Source organism: Protopterus annectens, chromosome 1.part2, assembly GCF_019279795.1.
Source record: "Protopterus annectens isolate FY-2018-M chromosome 1.part2, PAN1.0, whole genome shotgun sequence".
In the NCBI taxonomy this organism is placed as follows: Eukaryota; Metazoa; Chordata; order Ceratodontiformes; family Protopteridae; genus Protopterus; species Protopterus annectens.
Window position 1 is genome coordinate 123,995,599 of NC_056727.1, and position 20,226 is coordinate 124,015,824.

At 40.5% G+C, this 20,226-nt stretch overlaps 1 protein-coding gene across 2 annotated transcripts in view; it reads left to right on the forward strand.

Moving 5' to 3' along the window:
- Positions 1–20,226, forward strand: part of CLHC1 (clathrin heavy chain linker domain containing 1) — a 1,972,328-nt gene that overhangs the window by 958,212 nt on the left and 993,890 nt on the right. The window lies entirely within an intron of this gene.

The window sequence follows — 20,226 nt, forward strand, 5'->3', positions numbered from 1 at the left end:
CAAAAGGGGGAGGGTTTTCTGGGCCTTTGTATTCCAGAAGCCTACTGATAGTGGCTGGTAGGCTTACTGGCATCTCAGTATGTCTCCTTGGAGGAGGTTGATTAGCATAATGGTCAAGGTCTTAACCTCACAAATACAATGTACAGGGTTTGATTATGAACTCTAATTATTAGCTAGGCTTGTAGTAGTCTGCAAACTGAAAGCCTAGTATTTATCTATGAATCTATGAACTTATCATCTGATATTGTCAATTGTCATTCTGTCCTCAACTAATGGGTTCAGATCCAATCCTTCAGATCCAGCTTGCCCATTGCTAAAGCTCGTGGCAATCAAAAACTTTCAAGGTTCTCCCTTATCCACAATGCACCAACCCCAATTACCTCAGATCTCATTTGCTGATTCAAGCAAAAGAGGTGGTCTTCCATCTCTCGTGACCATTAGTCATATAAGTGTGATATCTTTCAATTTCTTACTTCAAAAACTCTTTATATTACTATCCCTTACATTTGTTTATAAATTTCTTGTTGTTTCTTCTGTCTATCATACAATCTTTTATACTTCTTAGATACTGTTGTTAGTATATTTCTTCACTCTATGTCACTGTTGTAGCTTATTTACCATTTTTGGTATTTCCATCTCTTTTTTCTCTTGTGTCCCTATTAAAAAAAAAAAACTTTTCTTCTCTGTTTTATTATATTGTTAATGGTTATTTTGTTTGGCGATGGCAGATAAACCAGTAGGTTTTAAAAAATGTATGACGTGTGGGCACAAGCTGCCAATTTCCAATGCCCACACACTTTGTGTCTGTTGTTTAGGTCCTCTCCATTTACAAGAGGATTGCTTAATATGTCATGGCTTTAATCCTCATGTGTTAGTGGAACACAAAAATAAGCTGATCCTAAAAGGTCTTCTTCCTTCTTCTTTTGGAGAAACTATATCAGAGAGTTCTTCTTCCTCTAAAACAAAAACTGCAAAAATTACAAAATCCTCTTCACCAAAGTCATCTTCCTCCTCCTCAGATTTGGCCTCCTCAAAGAAGATGTCTCATAAGGACCTGGTCTCAACCCCAGATCCAAAGAAGGTAAAAATTCAAGATCGTGCTAAGGAAAAATTATTGGATCCAGTGCCTCCTAAATTGGGTCTCCATGAAGTCAATGCTCTTGGATCTGACTTCACCTGATCCTATGCAATCTGAACATGGCTTTCAGACTGCCAAATTACTACCCAGAACAAGGTACTCTGTGTCACTGGATCTGGTTCCTGGGTACCTTCTTCATTCCTAGAAAGACCCAGGTCTATGTCCGTATACTCCACTCGTTCTTCCAAAAGCCTTACAGAAGAAAATGTGGAGAGACTGGTGAAGAAGATTCTCTTGACGCAGAGCCAGATTGGTGTTCCTTCGGCTCCTAACTCTCTGGGTCAGGAGATCCATATATCTACTACTCCCCCTTTACAAATTCCTCCTCTAATTCCTGTAGCTTCAGAGTTTTTGGATCTGAGTCATCCGGATCCATCTGGCTCAGATCTGAGGAAAACTTTACCTTTGGATCCGAGATCTTCTCTGAGGGCTCTGGTTCCATCAGACCCAGAGAGCTCCCAAAACCATAATCTACCTGTCGGATCCAAGGAGTTGCATTCAACTCCAAAGCTTTCAGAGCTGTCTGTGCACCTCAGAACCTGTGTACTGGATAGCACAGCTCCAGCTTCCACCTCTGAAATTTTGCCCTTGGAGCAGGGGAGGCCTGCAGTTCAGAAGCTTGTCTTCTTGTATCTGAGGTCCTCTCTCTCTCCAAGCCACTCTGCCTATGAGGCTGCGTAGAGAGTATTTTCTGCCTCAACAGTTCTGATGGAACCATCCCCTTGTATCCTAAGTCTTCTGTCATGATGTTTCAACACAGAGCCTCACCATCTCCTTCCACAGGGACAGCCAGTACCAAAATCCCAGGCTCCCACCCAGGGAATTGTAATCTCCTCTTCCATCAACACCTCACTGAGGAGGTCCCTAAGAAGAGGACGTGTAAGAGGAAATATTTAGATTCCCTTGAGGAGTCCATCACTGATGACACAGATTTCATTGAAGGCAAAGGGTTCCCACAATCACCTCCTTTTCTGAAGAGGTCTCCTTTAGAAGCATCCTAGAAATCCTTAAGCAGAGAGGTGGTTGGATGTCCAGCAACTGTACATCTAAGGAATCTGTTCTCCTGGAGGCTTTTGGTACTGGACCCTCTATCACCTGGCTGACTCTGCCCACCATTGAGTTTATGGACTTGATCTTATGGCAGGCATGGAAGGACCCTGACTTCATAGAGCCCATTCCTTGAAGACCACACAGGATAATGGCAACACATGCATATAGGCGGTTTTGAGGGAAGGGAGTTCCTGTTGATGCCATGGTCATTGTGGCGGCCACCAAGAAGGAACTAGCTGACGAAAGTTCCCTGTCCATCCCCACAACAGGGAGTTGCAGGCAATGGACTGATTTGGGGAAGTGTGTCTATGCTTCAGCAACCTTTGCTTTGAGGTCTCTGAACTTTTTAGCAGACTTTACTAGGATACAGAAAGATTTGATCAAGGAGTTATCTCAGGTGCTGTTTTCTGATAAAATTCAGGTATCTGTTACTTTCCAGCTGACGACCCTGTAGTCCATGTCCAATTCATCCATAAGATTAATCTCACATGTAGCGGAAAAAACCTCAAGGGGAGTGGGTTCAGGTATTTCCATAAGGAGACATGCCAGGATACACATCTGTGAGTTTGTGGAGCCTTTCTAGTCTTCTTTTGTCAATGCTCCTTTTGATGGAATGTCTTTATCCAGCCCCAAAGTAAAAGACACTCTGTCCAGGTGTGAAAAAGATGGAAATACCTTGTCTGCCATGGGCGTGTGTTTTTTGACTCCTCAAAGAACCTTTTTCAATAATCATTGAGGTATTCCAAATAGGTGGTTCAAGAAGTCGCAGGGTCATTTAAAGACACACATGGATTAGGTTCCCCCATCAGCAGTGGAGGGAACTCTAATGGATGAAGACACCCCCATGACAAAGGTGGCCCACAGAACCAGGGTTCCAGAGAATCATTATTTGACAAACCCTACCAGCACTCCTAAAAGGAAGTCCAATTTTCCACCTCTGGAGACAGTTGGTGGACAATTATCTCTGCACCAGAGAACTTAGCTAGATATAACAAAAGATACTTGGGTGCAGAAAATTATTTCAAGAGGCTATATAATACCCTTTTCCCTTTCTCCCCCTATCTCAAGAAAAATCTCTGATGTTCCATCCAGTCAGAGGGAACAAGTAACAATTCAAATACAAAAGCTGCTAGAAAAAGAGAGTCATCCAAGAGGTCCCACCAGAGCAGATAGAATCCGAAACTTACTTAAGGTTCTTTTTGGTGCCAAAGAAAACAGGGGATTGGAGACCAATTCTGGATCTCTCCAAGCTAAACAAGACTGTTTGAAGAACCAAGTTTCTGATTGTCATGGTTCAATCTGTTCTCCCTTTTCTGGGAAAGGATGACTGGATGTGGTCTATAGACCTTCAGGATACGTACTATCACATAAAAATGAACAGATGATCCAGAAGGTACTTAAACTTTTGGCTAGGAGCCAGTCTTTATTAATTCAGAGTGCTGCCCTTTGGACACACCACAGCTCCCAGGGTGTTTACCAAGTGCATGGCAGTAATAGCAGTTCACCTAAGACTGTAAGTATTCTGAGTGTTTCCATATCTAGATGACTGGCTCATTACTACTCTGACCAAGCATCAACTCATATGTGCAACAGACCAAATTCTCCAGACTTGCTCTCTTCTGGGGATAACCATAAACTATAACAAATCTCATCTGCAACCAACTCAGAGATTAGAGTTTATAGGAGCAATTCTCAATACAAAACAACCATTGCTCCCTTTCCATTAGTGAGAGCTCAGACTATAAGATTCCAAGTCAAAAGGATAATCTGTAGCACCTCAATTTCAGCCAAAGTGGTACTTCAGGCTCTGGGATCGAATGCAGCAGCAGTAATGTTAATACCACTTGCCAGGTTTTATATGAGAATTCTTCAGTGGATTCTTCAGTGGATGCTAGCTGCTCAATGGTCAGCTCTTTATAAGCCTATGTCTTATAAAATAGGAATCACTCACTTATACAAGAGACATCTCAAGTGCTGGATTCATTCAGACCAAGTTCTACAAGGTCATCTGTTCATTCCCTATCAGCACAATGCCATAGTGACCACGGATGGTTCACATCTAGCGTGGGGGGGCATTATCTGGGGAAGACAGTCTAAGGCACCTGGCCCCCCGAGGAGGTCAATTTGCATATAAATGTCCTAGAGATGAGAGACTGCTATTAGCGCTGTAGGCATTTCTAAATGCTCTCCCTTTGGTGACAATTGCAGTACAGTTGGACAACATTTCGGTCATCTGGTACATCAACAAACAGGGAGGATGCAAATTCTACCCATTGTGTTGAGAAGCTCTCAGAGTGTGGCAGTGGGCCATCTCTTTCAACCGCTTTCTTTTAGCAATGAAAATTCTGGGGAAGTCCAATGTGATAGCAGACAAAGTGAGTAGGTGCATTCTCCTACCTCATGAATAGTCCCTCAACAAAAGGATTGCGAACACTCTTCCAAAAAAGGGGTCCAGCTTTACTGTGATCTATTCATGTCCCCCCTGAACTACAAATGCAGCAGCTACTTTGCTCTAATTCCTGAGAGATGCTCTACTTCACGAGTGGCTCCCCAGTCTCCTTTATGCATATCTTCCCACTCCATTGATTCCTAAATTTCTTCAGAAAGCTGTAAGGTTGAAGAGCAAGGTCATCCTCATTGCCCCTTATTGGCCTTGACATATTTGGTTTCCCTTCTTTTGGCCTCACCTGATTCAAACACCTTGGTTTCTGGATCCAACTCCGGACCTTCTGTCTTACCCAACAGGCATAGTAAATCTCAAGCTGGCTACCTGATTCCTCCAGTTGCATTAATAGCCAGACAATCTATGCTGTCTTCTCCTACTCATCATATTCTTTTGTCCTCCCATAAAACTTCTGTCAGGAAACAATACTCTAGCAAATTGAAGAGATTTATTTTTTTGGGCTCAAAAACATAATATTGAACCTTTTTCAGACCCCAGTCATAATATCTTGGAATTTCTAGAGCATCTTTTTTGAAGAAGGAGCTAGTTCTTCTACTGTTAAAGTACAATTACCTGCGATTTCCAGTTTTCATGTTGGAATAAATGGTTCTTCTGTCCCATAACTTGAGCAAACCATTTTAGAAAGGCACTCTACTTTTAAGGCCCCCATTTAAAGATCCTACCTCCCCTTGAGACCTAAACATTATGCTGCAGTCTCATACACAATCTCCCTTTGAACCCTCAGCTACATGTGAACTCAAATACCTTTCATGGAGGGCAATTTTCTTAGTAGCCATTACCTTGGCCAGAAGAATTTCTGAGATCCAAGTACTGTGCTCAAAACCTCCATACTTGATTTTCCATAAAGACAGAGTTACTTTACATACCAACCTGTCATTTCTTCCAAAGGTGGTGTCAGAAGCCAATATAAAGTAATCAATTAATTTGCCAGTATTCTTTCCCAAATTTTCTAAAAAAAGAGAATACATATTACATTTATTAGATGTTCACAGACAGTTGTGTTTTTACATACATAGGATTAAAAACATCAGAAATTCTGACCAATTGTTTGTGTCATATGCAGTGCCAACATTGGGTAAGCCAGTTACCAAAGTTACTGTATCTAGATAGATAACAAATTGTATTTCCTTTATGTATAACAAATTGGGCATTGCTCTGACAAAATCTTTTCAAGCCCATTCCACCAGATCTATGACAACTTCCTCAGTTTTTCAATCCCGAGTGTCCATGGATGATATTTGTGCAGCAGCTACTTGGGCTACTTCCCATACCTTTATTACTCATTACAAATTAAATCTGGTCTCCAGTAGAAGGGCATTTTTTGGTTCTATGGTGCTCAGGAATATCCTTCCTTGAGTCCGCCTTGGAAATTAGGTAGCTGGGGACTCTGCTGCATCAGTTGAGGACAGAATGAAAGTTGACAACATCAGATAAAGAAATTATGTATTCACCATAATGTTCCATCTGTGTTGTCCAGTTTCATTCTTCTTCAACTCCCATACTATCAACCGCCATCCTTGAGACTTCTGGAAGAATGAGTGCTTAGTGGACCTATATGTCCTTAGTTTTTACATAAGCTGCAGATGTAGCGTCTCCATGATTTCCATCTTTTACTTTCTACTAAGGCAGCAAACAAGATCTGAGGTATTTGGGGTTGGTGTATTGTGGGTAAGGGAGAAGTTTTAGCAACAGACAAGTCAAATCTGAGGGATTGGATCTGAACCCATCAGTTTAGGAAGAATGAAAATGGACAACACAGACAGAATGTTATGGTGAGTACATAACTTCTTCTTTGGGGAGGGGTTTGGCATAATGGTTAAGATCTTCACCTTATAAACGCAGAGTGCAAGGTTTGATTCTGACCTTGGGTTATTGACTAGGCTTGTAATAACCTTTCAGGGAAGTTAGCCTAGTATCCACCTATGAACCTATAATAGAAAGTTAAAGGTGGTAGGCCTGTCAATAAGCACCCACAACTGTAACAGAATTGTTTGCTGGGCACCAAGATATCATTGCATGTTGCCCTTCAGACAGAAAAAAAAGTAGCATGTGAAGTCCCTGCTATGTGTTCTTGCTAAACTTATAATCTAGTCTATGGAGAGTGAAACTGACTATACAGTTACAGAATGGGGGTGATAGGGACTACTCTATGCCAAGAAAATCTAGGAGAAGGAGAGTCATGAGTAATAGTACCTTGCAAAAAAATTGCTATGAACACTAGAATGCTAGCAATGTATTCCATGATAAACTATTCATTAACAGGAAGAAAAAGACAATCCATAGCTCCTGCTTTATATGTTTACAGGATACCTCATTATTGACCAACTTTTTTGGGACCTACAGATCAACATTGAACTACTGACTAACCACACATATTAAAAATTGGGGAGAATACACCACCAGGCAACATCCATAATACCATGACATCCCTATATTCATCAACTACACAGATTGGCAAAAAGTTGAGAAACAATCCCAGAACTATTTTTTCACTGGGGATAAGTGCTTATTTGCTTAACTCAGTGTTTTGCAGTACATTGATCCAGCTAGCCAGGTGTTGAGAAAGTAATTATTTTATATATACAGTGTGGTTTTAAATATATTTATGAATGTTTATAATCTTTCAGTGGATGTTTTTTTAACTAAAAAGTTTTTTAGTTGTGAATGTTAATTACTTAATTAGTTAATTGATTTGGTTTGGGAGGTATTTATACCCATACTAAGTATCAAATGTCTGAAGAAGTTTGCTGACAGAGCAAACGAAAAGCGCTTTACTATATTAAACTTTTTGGGATTTACTGGTGTGCTACTCATTTTGCTTTCACCCGTTTCTTTTGTGATTTTATATATATATTTATTCTTTATTTTATTTGCTTTATGATCTGATATTGTCAGTCTTCACTTAATCCTTGACTGTGTGTTCAGTTCCATATCTCGGAACCAACTCAGCCATTAGTACAGCTTACACCTTCCAAAAACTCTCCAGCTTAGCACTACTCATAATGATACTCTGAAGTTTACCTCAGATCTTGTTTGCCGCTTCAAATGCCAGACTCGTTCCTCTCTAGTTAGCTCTTGAGTTAGCAATTTCTTACATTTGTAAGTGTTCTTTATCATTTTTTCATACTCTTTGTTTATAATTTTTTCTCTAGCCATTTGTTAGTTACCCAGCTCCTCTTTCTTATCTTAATTGGTGTTTTTTTTTCTCTCTTGGTATGCTGTGGTTGGTAGCCACCTTCCTTTCCTCTTACCAATTTGGTAATCTTCAGTACCATAGCTTGTTCCCCTCCCTTTCCTTTGCTGTTACAGTAACTCTCTGGTACCATTGTTGGTACGCCTTTAAAAAAAAAAAAAAAAAAAAAAAAACTAAAAAGACTAACTATCTTCTCTCTTTAGTTAGTGCGTGTGTGTGTGTGACTGACTCTTTGTTGACATGGCTGAAAAGTCTAAAGACACTTTTGGCTTCGAGAGATGCCAGAAGTGTGACAACATACTGCCAAATTCTGATGGTCACGACTTGTGTGTATACTTCTTGGGCTAAGTGCATCTTTAGGAGGGACTGCTCTATCTGTCATGGTTTTAGCCACCAGGCCCTCATAGAAAGAATGAACAAGTTAATTCTCAAAGGCCTGATAAAATTCAGCTTTGATGAGGCTATATCTGTAACATTTAAACTGATAGAAGTTCCCCTTCTTCCTTTTCTTCCTCTGGGCATGAGGGCTCAAAAACGAGAAGCCACTTGGTTCCTACATTTTTGTTGGAACTGCCTCTTAAGAAGGCTAAGTCTTCCACTGTTCCTACAGATTCCACTGAACCATTTGGAGAGTAGATGTCTTCGGTGCCTGCAGTGCTGACTTCTGCACTGATAACTATGACACTCACCTCTTCCTCAGCTCAGACCATTCCACCCTCCTCTTTTCCACCAATCTTGGAACTGAAAGAGTTTTCTGTCAAGGATTTATCACACACTAGATACTCCCTAATAACTGATCCCTTTGTGAACCAACCACCAAGTCCTTGTTGGGATACACCCCAGTCCCTGTTGGTCTGTTTGGTCCACTCCATGAAGAGCCTCATTGGATTCAATGTTCTGAGGCTAGTGGACCAGTTCCTGGTGGCGAGAAGATTAGCCACTTCCTCGGCTCCTAGCATATCTGGCTCTGGAACCTTACATGTCTGTCACCCAACTTTTGTTCCTCCTCTGACTCCATCTGAGCCTTTGGAGTTCCCTGTTCCGACAGTCCTGGTGTTGACTGTATAGGCACTGGTGAGAGCTTTGTCTCCTATGCTGATAACTACCCTGAGCTCTTTGGTTCTGTCAGAAGTGGAGACCTCTCAGGATCAGAGCTTCATTGTTGTTTCCAGGGAGTGTGGTTCGATGCTGATTGTATCGGAGCCATCCATGCTTTTCGGGGCTTCAGCACACATAAGTTCCACTCCAGCTTTGAGCTAAGGAGCAGTTGCTTTGGTGTGGGGTGGGACCATGATGTTGAAGGAGTCTATTTTGATTCTGGGCTCCCATTCCTCTACAGGGGTCCTGCTTTCTGGGCCATGGAGAGGGCCTTGTCCATTACGGGCTCACAGGTGATTCCTCTTTTGTCGGAACAACACCCTTCTCCTTCTCCTCACCCAGAGATACCACCAGCCTCTGAATAGGGACAGTGGGCACAGAAACCTCAGTATCCAACCATGGTGGTTATGTCCTCTTTAGACACCTCCTGGCCAGTCCCACCAAGGAGGTGCCCCAGAAAGGAAAGAGCAAGAGGAAGCACTTGGACTCCACTGAAGACTCCTTCATAGAAAATACTGACTTTAATGAAGGGAAAGGTTCCCCAAGGTCACCCCCAGAAGATATTTCTTTTGGTGACATTCTAGAGATCCTTAAACAGAGTTCCCAACAGCCTTCCTCAGAGGAGTCAGTATACCTAGGGGCTTTCTGTGCCTGACCATCTACTGCCTGGATTTCTCTGCCTGCTGAGGATCTGATTAAACTGATTGCTCAGCAGGCCTGGGAGATTCCTGACTCCATCTAGTCAGTCCCTAAGAGACCAGACTGTATATTGTCAGCTTCCATGGATCAACAGCATTGGGCTAAAGGGGTGCTAGTGGATGCCATGGTGGTTGTGGCATCCACCAAAAAGGAAGTTGCTGATGAAATTCCTGCTATCCATCCCCCTAATAAGGAGTCTAGGATGATGGATAGATTCGGGAAGCACGTATATGCTTCATTGACCTTTGTGCTTAGATCTTGAATTTCATGGCACATTTCACCAGGCTCCAAAGAGATCTAATAAAGGAGCTATCAGATACTCTGACAGGAACTGTAGCTGAGGGGGTTCAGTCTAAAGTAGCTTCCCAGCTAGTGACCCTTGATTCAATATGTAATTCGTCCATGAGGTTCATTGCACACACAGCTGAATGGACAACTAGGGCGGCATGTTCTGGCATAGCTATAAGAAGGCATGCCTGGATGCACTTATGTGACTTTGTGGAGCCATTTAAGTCTTCTTTTGTCAGTGCTGTTTATGACAATACATCCATTTTTTGGACCCAAAGTTAAAGAGACCCTTGCTAGATGTGAGAAGGATGGAAAGACACTTTCTGCAGTGGGCATATGCTTTTCCACTCCCCAGTGGCCCTACTCAAGGAACCAGAGGAGTGGAAGGATATGGTTCAAAAAGTCCCAAGGGCCTTTCCAGGGCTCACATGGCAATGACTCCTCCCAGGCGGGGGGGGGGGGGGTTATAATGGAAGACAATGTGCTAGAGGCAGAGGTGGCCCACAGTATCAGGGTTCCAGGGATTTGTTCCCTAGAAATTCCTATCAGCGCTCCTGAACAGTGGCCTGATTGCCATCCTCAGGAGGCAGTCAAGGGCCGACTTTCCCTGCTCCTACCTGCCTGGTTATCCATAGTAACAGACAATTGAGTGCAGAGGATAATAACCAGAAGTTACCATATTCCCTTCTCCAACCAACCCAAACAACTGAAGAAAATCCTGGATGTTCCATCCAGTCACAGGGATGTGGTAGTACTAGAAATTCAAAAACTGCTCGACAAAAGAGCCATCCAAACAGTACCACCAGACCAGATAGAATCCAGAGTTTACTCAAGATTCTTTTTAGTGCCAAAGAAAATGGGGGACTGGAGACCAATCTTGGATTTCAGTGCCTTGAACAAAAAAGTTCAAAATTCCAAATTTCAGATGGTCATGGTTCAGTCTCTTCTCCCATTCTTAGGGAGAGACAATTGGATGTGCTCAACAGATCTTCAGGATGCATATTATCACATAAAAATAGACAAATGCTCCAGAGAATGTCTGTGCTTCTGACTGGAAGTCAGTCATTATCAGTTCAGAGCATTCCCTTTGGTCTCACCACAGCCCCCAGAGTATTCACCCAGTGCAAGGCAGTGGTCGCAGCTCACTTCAGACTGCAAGGATTCTGGGTGTTTCCATACTTAGATGACTGGCTCATTACCGCAACCTCCAGGCATCTACTGCTACAAGCAAGGAATTACATCCTTCAAGCGTGTTCCTCACTAAGGATCAATATAAACTATGAAAAATCCTATCTAGAGCCAGCACACAGCATTTAGAGTTCATAGGAGAGGAGCTGGACACAAGCACCTGTATTGCGTCTCTACCTCAAGAAAGACTTCAAAGAATAAGAGCACAGGTCAACCAAATTAATCACAGCAGAACAGTGATTGCAAGATCGGTGCTTCAGGTTCTAGGATCTATGGCGGACACCATCACCTTAGTTCCCCTTGCCAAATTTCACATGCGAATTCTTCAATGGCTGTTGGTGTCACAGTGGTCATTAATGACACAATCAATGTCACATCAAATTCAAATCACCAAAGTATGCAAAAAGGACCTGAGTTGGTGGCTCTATTCCAACAACATTCTACAGGGCCTTCTCTTTGTCTCTCCACAACCCCAAGCCATAGTGACCATGGACACATCCCGGATAGGGTGGGGGGTGGGGGCAATATCTGGGAAAGACAGTTCAAGGCACTTGGTCCCAGTTGGAGACCAATTTGCACATCAGATTGGATGGGAAATAGGAAATTCACCCCAGGATTACCTCTGTGGCTCTGCTCGACAGTGGCACAGGAAAATAATTTTCTTGGGTGGCAAAAGCCAGGGTACCTTTTTGGCTGGGCTTGTAGAGGCCCCAGGGCCAATAGCCTAGTACCTACCTATGAGATGAGGGCAGTGCTCCTAATATTGCAAGCATTCCAAAAAACCCTCCCCTGGGAACAATTGTGATCCAAACAGGCAACATGTCGGTGGTTTGGTACATCAACAAACAAGGGGGAAACAGATCTTACCCTGCTTGTCGAGAAGCTCTCTGAGTTTGGCAATGGGCAATTTCAACTGACCACTTTCTAGTTGCAATGCATATTCTGGGGAACTACAATGTGATTGCAGACAAATTGAGCAGGAGCATCCTGATGCTTCACAAGTGGTCTCTCAACCCTTTGTTGGTGGAAAGGGTATTCTGTCGATGGGACCAGCCCTGGTGCAATCTCTTTACATCCCTCTGAACAACAAATGCAGCAGCTACTTCACCCTGTTCCCCACTCTGGGGGAGTCACTGACAGATGCTCTTCTCCATAGTTAGCCCCTACCCTCAGTCTACTGTATGCCTTTCCGCTGATTCCACTAATTTCCTAGTTACTGAAGAAAGCCAACAGGTTGAAGAACAAGATAATTCTCATTGCTGAATTCTGTCCTCAACAGATATGGCTTCCTTTTCTGTGGCCTCACCTAATTCAGGAACTGTGGACCCTGGACCCTGGACCCAGCCCCTGACCTATCGTCCCATCGGGAGGGATTCATTCATCTGAATCTCCAGAATCTCAAGCTCATTGTGTGGCTTCTCCAGTTCCGATGATTGCCAGGCATACTAGCCTTACTGCCCCAGTTCAATGAATTATTCTAGCCCCTCATAAACCTTTGACTAGATGATTATACAGCAAGTGGCAAAAATTTTCAAAATGGCCTACAGATAACACAAAAATTTTGATCAGTATTCTGCACCCATTCATAAAGTCTTGGAAATTTTAGCATCATTTTTTGAGATGGGGGCATCATCTTCAACTATATAAGTTCATCTAGCTGCAATTTCAGATTTTCATAATGGTCTCTATGATACAGTGCTAATGTCACCGAAATTTTGTAAAGCCTTTTTAAAAGGAACTTTATTGCTGAGACCTCCATATAAGGATCCGTCTACTCTTTGGGACTTGAATCTAGTGTTACAGTCTCTAATTAATTCCCCTTTTGAACCAGCTGTTAGTTCTGATTTGAAGTTTCTATCCTGGAAAACCTTATTTTTAGTTGCTATTGCTTCTGCTAGAAGAATATCTGAGTTACAGGCCTTATCTTGAAAACCTCCTTAACTAATCATTCATAAGGACAGGGTTTCACTACAAATGAAGCTTTTCACCAAAAGTAGTATCTGACTCTAGTATCAATCAGGCTACCCATCTTCCAGTATTTTTCCCCAGATTTTCAAACAAAGGAGAATATTGTCTGCATTTAATAGATGTTCACAGACAATTGCATTTTTACCTTCATAGAACAAAGGAATTTAGAAAATCCGATCAGTTTGTTTCATTCTCTTCTGCTTCTCTGGGCAAACCATTTTCTAAGGTTACTCTGGCAAAATGGCTTAAATATTGAGTGACCTTCACTTATAACAGGAGAGTGCAGCTGCTGATACCTGTAAAAGCACATTCTACAAGAGCAATAGCTGCTTCCGCAGTCTTCCATGCCAGAGCCTCTTTAGATGATATATGCACAGCGGCTACCTGGGCATCCCCACATACCTTTATTACTCATTACAAGTTAGATCTAGTCTCTAGGGCTCAAGCACTCTTTGGCTCGATGGTGCTTAGGAATATTCTTCTGTGAGACCTCCCAAGATTTCACTAGCTGGGAGTGTGTCCCACGTTCAAGGATTAAGTGAAGATTGACAACATCAGATAAAGAAGTTATGTCTTACCGCAGCATTCCATCTGTGTTGTTGGTCTTCACTTATCCTTAACATTCCACCCTCCTTCCCCCAGTCTTTCAGGTTTCTTGGTGGAACGGATCTGTACCATTACACTAATTACAGATATGGTCTGTACTCTGTCATTTACTGTCTGTCACTATTTTATGCAAACTCGATCTGAGGTAATCTTAAGAAGGGCATTATGGATAGTGCTAAGCTGGAGAGTTTTTGGAAGACACGAGAAGGAATAATGGCCGAATCAATTCCAAGATACGGAACTGAACCCACAGTCAAGGATAAGTGAAGATTGACAACACAGATGAAACATTATGGTAAGACATAACTTCTATTTTGGTTGACCGGATTGGTCTCATTAGGACTATGGCCTCTTTTTGGGGGGCATCCGAGATGGTATTCTTACTGACTAGGGGAACTTGGCCAGGTGCACTGGGGAAATTCCTCTACCATTTTTGGTGAGTGCTGTGGGATCATTTGCTTTTATCTGGGCTGCCCCCAACATAGGCAACTATAAAGGGAGTAACAGTCCCTGCTTTTCATCTTTTGTCCACCATTATTTTTATTTTTTTCCTTGATTCTTGAGCTAAGATGTTGAGACGTGTGTGTGTGTGTGTGTGTGTGTGTGTGTGTGTGTGTGTGTGTGTGTGTGTGTGTGTGTGTGTGTGTGTGTGTGTGTGTGTGTGTGTGTGTGTGTGTGTGTGTGTGTGTGTGTGTGTGTGTGTGTGTGTGTGTGTGTGTGTGTGTGTGTGGTGGGGGGGGGTGCAGTGGCTTTCTCATTGTATTCTGACAACAGTGAGCTGAGAGGATAAATTCCTGTATGGCAATTATTTATGTTAAATAAATAATGCATTTTAAATTATACATATGTATATCTAATTATATATGTTATAAATTTTATTTATACTGTGGCCAAGTGTTATTTTTATTTTATTGTAGTCTGATATCTGAAGTAAATACAGTCAGTAAAGCTGACATTAATTGCTGGGTATAGTTATGCTAATGCAAAGCCTGTTTTTCTAGCAAGTTTCTAATTATGTAAAGACGGTAGTTGTCCCTGGTTTTGGTCCTTAGAGGGTGATATATGTGGATGGGTTACAGTGGCTTTCTAATTGTATTCTGACAGCAGTGAGCTGACAAGATAAATTCCTGAATACCAATTATTTATGTTAAATAAATTTTAAATTTATGTATATTTATTTATTTATTTATTTATTATTTGACATTTGTTAACCGGGTTAGGTTTCACAGAAAATAATTCTTAAACATGGGAAAGTAGATAAAAGACTTGTCATATTTCTGAGAAAGTGTCCTCAAAATGTCCTCAGTTATGGCAGACTGTATGTTTAACCTGTTTATCAATATGACATGGATATATAACTTTTTTATTCATTGCATTTACTATGTGTTTTGTAAAAAAAATATTTTAATTGCTGCATTTTTGTTTGCATTCATAGTAATGTTGGAGAATGAAATAACTGTTGATTTTTTTTAAAGAGGAATATGGCCCATTTTGTTATGAATATATTAGTGGAACCAGAATGTAGGCAGTGATGAATGGGTTGGCCAGATAGAGTTATATAGTGACAGATTCTGTTTTTGCCTTTCTGAGGTAGTGTGGTACTATGGGGTTAGCAAAGCTAATGCAAGAAAGTATATATAGGTTCATAGGTTCATAGGTTCATACTAGGCTATCTGCCCAAGGGCATTTACAAGCCTAGCCCATAGTTTTGTGGCTTACGCCACCCCTTTAGTATGGGGAACTATACCCATTATTTTGCTGTGCCTCTGTCGAGCAGTGACACTGAGGTAATCCCTGGGGTATATCTGCGATCTCCCATCCATTGGTCAAGATTTCTCTTGAACAAGGCCAGCGAGGTGCTCTGCCTCACATATACCGGGATTTTATTCCACAGCATAGGGAGTCTTCAAATATATTCAAAGCAGAGTGTTAGATTTTATACCAAAAAGGTTATGATACTGTAACAATGCTCTTAGTAGTTGACCTGTGGGATTCAGTGGTTAGCTGGATGGTCAATCTGCATGTTTTTAAGCTGTGTACAGACCTTGCTAATAGTAAGTTTAATATGACCATGACCATGACTGTGACAGGAGAATGAGAAGTAAAGAACTCAGAGGTGTTTAAAAGATTTAGTAGAAATAAGAGGGTTATTCCAAGGGGCATATATTTGCAAAAGGTTAGAAGTGGAAAGTCTATGGAATGCATAAAAGAACTCATGTTTAATTTTCTCTACAAACAATAAGGTTTTAACTGTTAAGCTGAAAAAAAAAAACAGGTCATAGAATTGTTTCTGTAAGACCTTTTGCAGTTCTTGCCTGGTTGTATTTTCCTTTATGAGAACAGATCATCACACTTTAGATATTTTAAGTATAGGGATATCAGAGGTTTGTTTACTTTTGCAAGGAGGATTGTTCCTTTGATAGCAACCTGAGGTACTTCACATTTTAAGAGGCTGATGTTCATGAGAGATGATCCAAAGTAGGCTGAGATGGGTTTGTGAAATAAGGCAGTCTGTAACAACTTGATGGGTTCATTGAGAAAGTCCATCATAGAAAGCTGGGATAAAAGAAAAAAAGAAAAGGGTGAAATAAATCAAAAACACACTTTAGGTTAATGAAAACAGACCCCATTATTAATTCTTTACCTATACTGGTAAAGATACAGTCAGTGGTCATATGTATTTATTTTTTATTTGTTTATTTGACATCAGTTGATGTAGTTAGTCTGACTGAGCTGAAACCTTTTTTCTGCCGAGGCCCAGGGAGAAAAGCTCCACAGAATTAATATAAAGTATAAAAATGTAAAAATAGTAAAAAACTTAGAACAATATAACACAGATATAACAAAGATATGAAATATGTGTACATGGTTAACAAATAGTGAAAAAGCATTATAATTATATACAATCTTATATCAGCCTAAATCAGTATGTCTAGCAGTACAATTAGAGTAGAAGAGAGACCATAATATACTATGAGCAATGTGGGTAAACATATGGTCCTGCTGAAAGTTAGAGTAGTTAGTTAATGACAAGTTAAAGGTGGACTGGTAAGGAGACAGTCAAGCTATTTACCAGTAAGTGTCACTGAAGAGTCGTAGTGGAAGGATAAGACTGGCAAGAGGAGGAGAGAGTAGAGGTGGTGGGAGGGGTGGAGAAGTTAGGGGGAGCAAGAGAGGAAGGAGAGTTTAAGGAGGGTATTTACAGTTGCAGGACTAGGTACTTCTAATTTTTTAGAGGCAATTTTGAAATGATGGGGGGGGGGTGCTTAATACTTCTAATATCTAGGGGAAGTTTATTCCAGGATAGAGCAGGAGAGAAGCTGTAAAGGTTTTGCCCAGTATTACTTTTAGGCTTGTATATTTGGAGTAGTTTTTGATCTTTGTTTTGGAGAGCCCGAGAAGAGGTGTAGAGGGAGACAAGTGAGGAGATGTCTGGGCAGAAGGATGGTAGATACAAGATGGAATGATTTGAAGCTGAGAAAGAAGTATTTATGGGGAAATTCTAACTAGTGTAAGCTTTCAAGAGAGAGACAGTGGTGAGAATAGTAAGTTTGATTGGCAGCAAATCTGGCAATTTTATTGTATGTGGGTTTCAGTTTAGTCAAAAGAGAGGTTTGAAGGTTAGTGAAGATTTGTGAGCCAAAGAATAGGGTTGGAAGGAGGTAGGCATGGGAGAGGGAAATTTTTGCATTGTTTGATAGGTATTTTTTATTTCTGTAAAGAAGTCCAAATCATTTGTTTTTTTTATGCTGTTTAGAATGTGTATATCAAATTTGAGCTGATCATTGATTATGACCCCCAGTCTTGGTATGAAATTCAGCTGTAATAGGTGTGTTATTTAGGGATGAGAATGAGAAGACGGATTTAAGGTGGCTATAAGTTTTGGGTAGAAAGAGCAAGAGTTTGGTCTTTTTAGAATTTAAGATTAGTTGATTGTTTGATGGCCAGTTTTCAATGGATAAGAAGGATTTTTGCATAATGGAGTTTAGTTCAGGGAGGGAATTATCTGTAGTGATGACTGTAGAGTCATCTGCATTTTGGACTAGTGATGAGAGTGGACAAGAAGTATACAAATGATTGGTAAATATGTTGAACAGTAAAGGACCAAGGATTGAGCCTTGTAGAACTCCCTGCAACTGGAAGTGCGGGTTAGAGAAAAGAGAGCCATTTGACAGATTGGAGTTGGTCACTTAGGTAACTAGCAAACCAGGAAACAGTAGAAGTGAAAAGATTGAGGTCAGAGAGTTTGGCTAATAGGAGTAGGTGGAAGACTGTGTCAAATGCTTTCAAGAGGTCAAGGAATAGGCATGAGACCAGTTTGTTATTATCTCTGGCTTGGGAAATAGTGTTGGTGAAAGATATAAGCTGTAGAGATACTGTGTTTAGTGCGAAAACCATGTTGAGTGGGGGTAAGTAGATTTTCTTGAATGAGGTATTGCAGAGTCTGTTTGTGTCCACATTTTTGTAATATTTTGGATAGAGGAGATAAAATAGCTATGCGGCTGAAGTTGGTGAGTTCTGTGGAGTTACTTCCTTTGTGGATGGGTATGGTAAAGAATTTTTTCCAGATTGCGGGGGCTTTCAATTCAGTTAAAGAGTGATTGATACGTATGGAGATAGGAAGGGCAAGTGACTTAGCTGCTACCTGGAGCAAGAAAGGAGGTATATTGTCAGCTGAGAGGCGACAGGGTTTCAACTTGACAAGTAACGATTTAATGCAACCAGTAGATACTGTTGTCAGGGAGAAGGTTTTTGTAGAATTAGTGGATGCAGGAGAGTATGAGTGATCATCTGCATGAGTGTGTGATTAGGTAGGAGATGTCAATTTGCTGATAGAATTGATGAAGTAAGAGTTAAAGTTAAAAGCTGTTTCTAGTGGAGTATTGTTGGGGCTGGGATTAGGAGATGTGCATTTCCCTGGATGTAGTATTTGGTTTAAGGTGTGCCAAAACTTTTTGGGGTTGGAATTGTGTGAAGTAGTTGAATTGTTATAGAGTTTTTTCTTATTATTACTGATGTGTTTTTTGGTAAGGTTGCATAATTCTTTGTAGGTTTGGAGATGGGAGGGGAGCTTTGTTTTGGGCCAAATTTTCCATACTTTACCTCTTTTTAGTATTAAGGAACGGGTATTTTAGTGGAAACAATTAAAACAAGTATAAATTCAAGTTGATAGTAATATAAGATATAGTAATCAATGATTTTTTGAGCAAATGTTCTTATACATTAATTTTGAAATATTATTGCCACTAGCTATAGATCAGCAGTGGCTACTAGTATTCAATGAGTGGTGGATTGAATACCATTGGTAAGGAGAATATGTTAGAAATTTTTCATTCTTGGGATAATATACCAGTGCATAAGTAAAGTTTAAAGATAAAGGTAAGTGGCTGAGAACTATAAAAAGAGGCTTTTAGGAATTTTGGTTGCAGATGTTTACTGTTTTACTTGAAGCAGGAAGATTTATAAGAAGAGTATACAAAGAGTTGACAGAAACAGTGTTAACATGGATTTTCACAGGAAATAATAATGGTCATAGAATGTGGATGTGGAGGTGAAGAAGTATGCAATGGAGGAAAGTGGGGTCAAGGAATATGCAAGAATGTTTTGAAGTAATTCATGGTCTTAGCAGTTAATAAGGCATGTGATAATGGAGAATTAAGTTTTTTGAGAGATGGGATAGTATTTTAAGTTCAGCTCATAGTAGCTTTGGATTCTGAAAGCACAAATTTTATTTGGTTTCATAGCAGGTGGCTTTAGGTGTCTTAAGAACAACTCTGGTTTCACATCATAATGATTGAAACAGTGAGTGTTATCAGATATTGTTTGTGACCTCCCATAAGTTCTAGTATTTGTCTCTGATTCATATCGAGTGCATATAAAAGTCAAGGGTAAAGATTCTCACAATATCTACATTTTTTGAAAATATTTTATTGAATGTTTGTCAAACATTGATTGACAACACACAAATAGTAAATGAAACAATATGATAAATGCAGTTATTCCATAAAAACACATTCAAATTAACTGGTGAATGCATATAATAAATGAGAGGTTAACACCTTAAAGGGGAGACAACTACATTACATACCATATAGGTATACTAAAGCGGACTGTAGAAATCTTAAACATGGCAGATAATTTTATATAAAACACATATCTGATGCTGTCAGTTTTCATTCTGTCTTCAGCTGATGGGTTTGAATCCAATCCCTTGGATCTGACTCGCCGTTACTATAGCTCATGGCAACCAAGGACTCTCAAGCTTCTCCGTTACCCACAATGCACTAACCCCAATTACCTCAGATCTCTTTTGCTGCTTTTCAGTGAAAGATGTGGTTTTCAACACTCTCAAGTGATATTAAGATAAGTTCATAAAAACTTCCTTTATTTACTTAATTTTCCTTTCTATGTTTGGATTAAGTATTCTCCTTACCTACTGCATCCCTTTTTTGCTTGTTTTGTGGTAAATTTCTTAGTTTTCTGTTATTTCTTGTACTCACATACCTCTTGATACTATTATTAGTATCTTTTCCT